This window comes from Phaenicophaeus curvirostris, chromosome 14 (genome assembly GCF_032191515.1).
Source record: "Phaenicophaeus curvirostris isolate KB17595 chromosome 14, BPBGC_Pcur_1.0, whole genome shotgun sequence".
Lineage (NCBI taxonomy): Eukaryota > Metazoa > Chordata > Aves > Cuculiformes > Cuculidae > Phaenicophaeus > Phaenicophaeus curvirostris.
The window spans coordinates 10,557,524-10,565,313 of NC_091405.1; positions in this window are offsets into that span (position 1 = coordinate 10,557,524).

Below are 7,790 nucleotides of genomic sequence, written 5' to 3' on the forward strand. Positions count from 1 at the left end.
AACTGCCTAGCACATTTTTAGCACAGTAATGATAATAATCACACTTATGAAACGTGTTCTCCAGGCATAAATTGACTTTGGCACCTAAAGTAAGTCTTAACTGCTTCAATCCACACTTTAGATGTGTAAGACCCTACAAGAAGCCCAGAGGGGCTAGTTTTCAACCTTAAAGGTGCTGGAAATTCTCAATACTTATCTAACACCAAACCTACATGAGAAAAAACCTGCCAGAAAGTTGGCATTTCTCTGCTGAAAGTCAACCCAGTAAATGACCTCTGAGCTCCCCCTTTGGGGTCCAAACGCATCCCAGCTTCTGTTATTGCTTCACCTCACTGCATTTTCACATGGCTTTCTATACTACAGCATCTCTCTTGTATGAAAGAGGTAAGATTTAACTCCCCTATGTCTGAATCCTAAATCTTCTATATTCTGGGAAAGAGTGCGGTCACCATTAGCCCTGTTTCCATGCAATGGAAGCCTTCTACATCATTGCATACAAATATTTTTGGTATTGGTAGTCTTCCAGCTGTTAATACATGCACGTATATGTGTGTATCTATTGAAAAAATATGCATTTCTTTGTGTGTATATGAAATAGGAAATTTAGGTTCCTTTCAATTTCTGTCATGTTATTATTTCCACAAAACACACTCCTAATAACACATGTAAAACCGCAGAATTTTACAGTACTGAATTGTTTTGACTTCATTTCAAGAAGGGAATCTGGGCTATGATGTGGAAGTTCATGATATCATAAAATCTGACTTCTAAAATTCTCTTCACACATGCAAGTATTATAATTATAGGTTTTATAAGGTAAATTTTAACATAAATGCATTTAAATGTAAATGTTAATTATGTGGTCTTCAGAGATAGCAATTAATTTCTTAACTTACAAACTGGAGGAGTAAATTTGGGAAGGCACATTTTGAGGCTGCTACATATTGTGGTTTCTGGTGATAACATAATAGGCATAAATTCGATCCACTGTAAATACAAGACTGAAGATAGAATTTAAGTGTTGCCTGTTCAGGAGGCTGCACACGATATTTTATTGTTGGACAGTATTTCATGTAAAGCTTAGAACAAGTCTTTTTGACTCTAGACACTTCTTTTTTTTAAAGTCTTTGAACAGTATTTTAAGAATCATTGTTGACTTTTGAACTATTCTGCCTTGTGGAATCATGATATTAACTTATACAAACTGTAAACCTGTGTCATTTCCAAATCTGCAATTCACCATTCAGGTCTGGTTGAATAAACCATACAGTTTTTTTAAACACAAAAATGCTTTTTGCTCTCAATGCTGCACTGCAACTTCTTTCTTAACCTGGTTATTTCTCAGGGAGGATTTTTTTCTCCTGCCATTATTACTTCTATTGAATGTGATTAGCTGCCACTCTGGTTTGCACAGGAGCAGCTGCCCATCAGTACAACTTTTAAATTCTTCTTTGGTGATCTGTACAATGATGTATCAGTGTGACAGAGGATTTGAGCACCCCTGAATCACGTGGCAGCACAAACGTGATCCCACTCAGGTGTGTGAAGATGTGTGAAATGTCTGAAAAGAAGGAATGAAGGCTCTGAAGGTACTTTATCAGACTGCTGCTCCCTTCACATGGACAGGTGATGTAGCACCTCATGCAGCTCCTGTGGATAAGCTGCTGTTCTGCTCTGCTGAGTGTTGGCTCTGTTATATCCATGGGACAAAGCCAGGATCAGCAGAGGAAGATGAAGTACTATGTTGTGTTACTAAAGCAAACTGCTGGGTTTACTTTTTCCCCCGTAGAAGTGGAATTCTTCACAGGGAAAAGACTCGGCATTTCTATCAGGGTTTTTAGAGGTGCCTTGCAGGCTGTTCAGTCCCTTGGGATGTGACCTCTACCAGCCTGACTGATGAGCCACAAACTGCTGAGCTCCCCATTAACACTGCTGGAGCAGAAGGGTTCGAACACCTTAGCTCCCAAAATTTAGCTTTCTTTCATGCTTTATTTTGTGGGATGTTCTCACACTAATATTTTGGAGAGCTAGAGCATTATCCCTGTGCTGCCAGCAGCCTCTGTGCCTGTGGTATGTATGTTTGTCGTCTCCAGAACTGTTTCTATGAGAAGTTGTGGCTCAGGCCTATTATCATTATTTAATGTCACTTTTGCAGCAGTGTAATAGTAAAGCCTTTTATAAAATACATTATCATTCTGAACTTTGTTGTTAGCAAGACAAAGCAGAAATAACAGTAAGCTGGGTTCAGCCATCAATATAGAGGGTATGTCATCAATCAAATCCATAAAGCTTTTAAGCTGTCTTGTTTTAAATTAAGGTTTACAATGCATTACAGTGGGATATTTAAAATGTGTACACAATCTATCAGCTCTTTGTGACTCTGTAAATGCTTTCTGATGAGTAGGTCTAACTACAGTAGACTTCATTCAAATCTGACTTTTCCAATTAATTCCATTTATTCTACAGGACGTTACCTCTGTTGTATGGGGGTGACTCAGGGTTTTCATTTCTCATCAAAGGAAAACCAGACTTTGACATTCACTGAAATCTAACAAGACTTGGTAAAACCGTTGAATTAAATGTTTGCCATTATATGAAGAATTTGGGCAGGATGTGGCATTGTGGTAGTGAAAGGGAAACATGTAAAAAAGGGCAGTATTTGTAAGTGAATACATGTCTAGTATGTATGTCGTCCATTACAATAGTGCTTACATGTCTCAAGCAATGTCATTGCTGCACAACATTAAATATCATTTGGGTACACCAGGGAGACATTGATGTGTTGTAAAGATCTCACATTCATACAGACAACACAGAAAATTATGGAAAGGGAAACAGATGCAAAACGGCTTGTCTGCAGTCAGACAGCCATTCAGCAGGAGAACTGTGATTACAACCAAGTCTCCTCATTTACAGTCTGCTGCTCTGAATCCAACCACCCGAAATCCCTGTTCTTTTCCTTATCGTACCTGCATGCCCTGGCTGAAAGCTGTGTAAGAGAAGCCCTGCTTAATTTGCAGGAGTAGATGCATCACTGTCAGTGGCAGGAGAGGCTTCATCTGCAGTGGGAGAGTGATCCACCTAATCCTTGCTCCCACACTGCTAAGTGTCTATTCTGGAGCTAGGTGTTTAACATGGGAGAAGGTAGGTTTAATATGTAAGAATATTTTAGTTTCCAGCCCTAGGTTTCTCCAATAAACCTGCCAAGAAGGCAGTTTACCTGCAAAGTTTGGTGATCCCTGTGAAGACAAAGAATGCAGAGAATAATCGATGAGAATAGAGAGGAGAGAATATAGAGGCTGTAGATGCAAACGTAAGCGGCGTGGGATTTCAATTTGGTGCCTGAAAATTACTTTCTTCTTCCTTTTTCCATTTAGGAATTTGACACCCCCTTGGCAAGCACCTTTGGGATTCATCAAAAGAACTGTGGACAAACAGGAGCGGACAAGTAGAGAGGAATGCAGAGGCGTGAGGACAGAAGAAGGGCTCAGTGTGGAAAAGTCGACCATACACAGACAGGTGAGGTGAGCGAAGTCCTGATGGGAATGAATTAGATCAGCAGTGTCAAGTTGAATCATAAGTGTATTGTCAAGTGTTACTGCTTTCTGAAACCTTGGTTTGCACTGTTAGACTAAAAAAAAATGAGCTTCTAAGTTTCAAATTCAACTCACATTATATTAATGGTTATGTGAGGCATGCCCACAATCTGCACAACAGCAGAAGAAATCAGCGACATATATCAAAAGCTTGTATAAAATCTAAATATTCTCTTCACGATCTTAATAAAGGTTGTGGTCAAGGCAGGAGCTGGCTTTTAACTGTAACTATAGAAGACTGACAACTAAATGAACAGGAAATGAAAAGCCAGTTTAATTGTTGCCCGTTGTTATTGTAAAAATGACCGGCTAATTAAATATTTATTGTTTACTGGTTTCAAGCATACATTTGGCATGTTGGGATACTGTGTAATCAGTAGATCATACATTTCCCCAGAACAAAATAGTAGCCTCACAAAAGCCTGTTGTGAGGATTAGCTGGCTAATGGGCTTGACTCACCCCCCTGAGCACTGAGGGTGCAATTTGCAATTGCGGTTTTCAGTTCCCAGCTGGAAGTGCTTCATGCTCCCATTGCATCTCCCAGCGGGGGGGGCACAGCTCTGTGCCTCCAGCCCGGGCTCTCGGAGCGCTGCCAGCAAAAGCTGCCCATGAAGCGTTGATTTAGTACAGCTGGATCTGTCTTCCTTTCCCTTTCCTGCCCTCACCTCCTGTGCTTGAAGGCTCATTGACTGCCCTGAGGAATGAGGTTGTACTCCACTCCTTTGCCTAAAGAGGAGCTTCCCAGCAAGCAAGGACACCTGAGATTCCAGAAATCAGGATGCTTTCTGCCTGGGCTACAAATGATTGGCTTTTTCCATCCGCAGCAAAAAGAGAAATTCCATGAGATCTCATGCTCCTGCCAGGTATTAGGTGGGTGGCCCTTTGGGGTACAATGATGACATGTAAGAAATTAGGATAATGCAAAGAGCTGCAAAGGTGCACAGAGTCTTAAAATGTTCCTTATGCTTCCAGCTGCAATAGCAGTTTTCCAGGAATGGTATTTGTTGTGGAAGGGGGGAGAACATCTGTACCGCACCGTGGCCCAAAGGGATGGCAGTGGTCAGCTGTCAAACCTGAGAGGTGTTCCTATGAGCCCCTCGATGGATGCACCTCTGCCAGCTGCTCTGGGGAGAGGGAAATCGTGTTCACAGGTTTTGCAGCAAAGAACACTTCACACTGAGACTCTCAACAGGGCCTTTTCTTCTGATTTCCACCCTCAAGCGACAAAGCTGGGTCTTAGCAGACTGTCAGCCTCACTTGCACCTGCCTAACAGCCAGGAGGAAGGGGCAGCAGGGCAAAGAGAGAGCCAGGCCACCCGCTCTCAGCTGGCAGATGTTGCAGGGGAAGATTGCCAAGCTGTGAGCAAGCAAGGCTTGGGAATTCTCATGAGCTTGGAGACATCTTTATTAGGAAGAGGAGAATCTAGGCAAGCAAAGGCAGAAGAAAGGAGGGAAATTCTGCAGAAACAAGAGAGGGCTCATTGCAGGGAGCTTCACTCAGAGCTATCCCCACTAACAATCGCGCCTTTTTACTAACAAAATACTAACAAAAAAAAAAATAAGCAATAGCTGGCATTTGCAATTTCTCAATTACAATGTAATTTACACCCTGCACTGTCTCTCAAATAAAAGCATGCTTTGCTCACCCAAGTGTGAAACAATATTTACAGAAACATTTTGTGACTTAATATGCTGCTTTGACGTTACAGCCATCTGCATGCGCACAGACATGTGCACCAACTCTGTTGGCCAAAGGCAGCTCCCCTTCCATGGCTCCAGGCTGGCACTGGGGAACTGTTAGGAGTGGAATTTCTCCAGAGCTGAGCTGGCTGCCCAGGGCTCCCTTTGTGGCCAAGGAATAAAAACATATTGCTGCAAAGTACAACCCGTCAAAGCCTGTGCTAGCTGGGTAGTCTGAGACCTTCCCTAGGAGCCTTCCTAGAGCAGCTTCCAGGCCTTGGCAGAACACGTGCCACCACCTGATTTCAGGTTTGTTTTTTTTCTGAGCGCATAGAAAGCTTTGAGCCTGAAATGGAGTTTCACTGGGCTGGTAGCACTGAACAAGGGTGGGAACAGAGATGTTCTTGTAGAGACCTCTGTTAAGGAAGATCTGAACTGCTGAGGGATGCTTTACTTCCAGTAGCTACTCAAAGATGAGAAAAGATGTGCAGAGAGGGGATCACATTCTGCTACATCATTTCTGATCCTTTTGATTTGATTGTGAAGGTGATCACCTTCCAGCTTTGTCAATCCCAGATTATTCTGAAGAAATTCAAAAGTATTGGAACAGCTTTCTGGTACCTACCTTTTTTGGTATGAAGTTTCTTAATGTAAGGATTTAATTTCCTTTACAGAATCACATACCCCTTTCAAAAGCTTCATTAGAAAATTCTGTTATATCAACCATCTTCTTTTATTTCCAAGTTACCTAAATGCATTCAAGGGCAATGAATATGCAGTTTCTGTTCAGGAAAAAAATCTGCATGAAAGTTAATGAAATTTTATAACAAGCACCCCACTTCCATTAATTGATTCCCTACCGCAGTGAAGTATTAGTCACATGCTTAATTTTAAGTATTTGATCTCTACAATCAAAATTGCTGGCTCTGATCCGAAGCCAATCAAACCATCAGCAGTCTTGCCATTGATTTCCATGGATGTCGTCCAAAGGAACTATGCACGTGTGAAAATTAAACACATCCTTAATTGACTTGCTGGGGGCCGTATTTAGATCTCCTTAAATCACCTGTGCTAAACAAGGCCCTACAAAGACTTACAACAAAAGTAAGAAAAATCTAGTGAGCCCTCTGAAAATAGTGCCTATCCCTGAGCATGTAAACAATGAGCATGTACCCAATGCATCATTTTGTCTTCCTGGGGTTTGGCTCATGGCCCTAATCCACTTGCTACATTTGAAAACTCTAGCCACCATTTATCTCAGAGTGAGAAATATTTGGGATGAAAATTTTGCCTTAACACCTGACCCAATCACAGATCAATCACCCCTCCTTAACATGATGACAAGACTGCATGGTGGTACATGTCTGCAAAAATCAACCACAAAAGAGTGTCACTGCAGTTGATGGGGGATGTGGGGGAATTTGGGGATCATTTTGTACACAAGAACGTGCTGGTGTAATGCTTCTGTCCTGAGATTATTATCAGAATTTGGAGCACAACTCTAGATTGAATCCATGTCTTCTTACTTTTAAGTAGTTCACCTGAAGTTATTCTAAGACCTTTGCTAGGGGCGTATGCACCCATCTTGGTCTGGGTCAAGGAAACAGCGGGGTTTCCTCAGGACCTGTGGTAGAGAATTCAATCCTGATCCAGAATATCTCCACCTCCTCAAGAGCCCAGTGTTGAAACAGCTGCCTAAAAAATTATTCCAGACTACTTAAACCTCAAATTAGGCAATTAAATGGGCAGGATATCTCCAGTCACGAAGAAATCTAATAATTACTGGATTGGACCTCTTTGTGGTGTTTTCCCCTGTTTTTTTAAATTATTATTATTATTGTAACAGATTAGCTCCACACATTCTTATCTTATTTGCAAGCCAAAGAAATATAGATAGTAATTGGAAAAATTCTCAATTATCCCCAGTGACTTAATTATCATCATTAACTGTATTTATTTCACTAATTTGGAAGATTTCTTTTGGGGGTTTCATTCTCCAGGCCTATTAGTTTGACTGGTAATGGGGCATACTGGCAATAGCAAGACAGAATTACACAACCATTTAGAAAATGGTGTGTCAGATCTTACAAAATGTAAGCAAAAAGAACATCCCCTTCTATTTTAGGTTTATGTCTAAAATCAGAACTTTCAGCTCAGAACTTGATTATGTAAATCATGAAATTTCATCCCTATTCCTATGAGTTTCTGAACATACAGCGAAAATTATTGTGTTATACTACAACAAGAAATGGCTATTGTAAATTGAAATTCAATGCAAACATCAAAAATAAAGCCTTAAGGAGGGAGTGTCATGATCTGAAACTTTGGAGGTAATGCGACTTCTTTGTCTGACTGATGCACTTACATTTGAACGTAATTAAAAAGCTCTGGAAGTGAAACTAATTCCTGCAGCTTTATAGTAGGAGACAGATCATCTGACTGATGAGAAAGATCCACTTAGACTCCTGTCTAAGGTGGGCTTTGAGCCCCATCTCACTGCTGTTGACTCATAG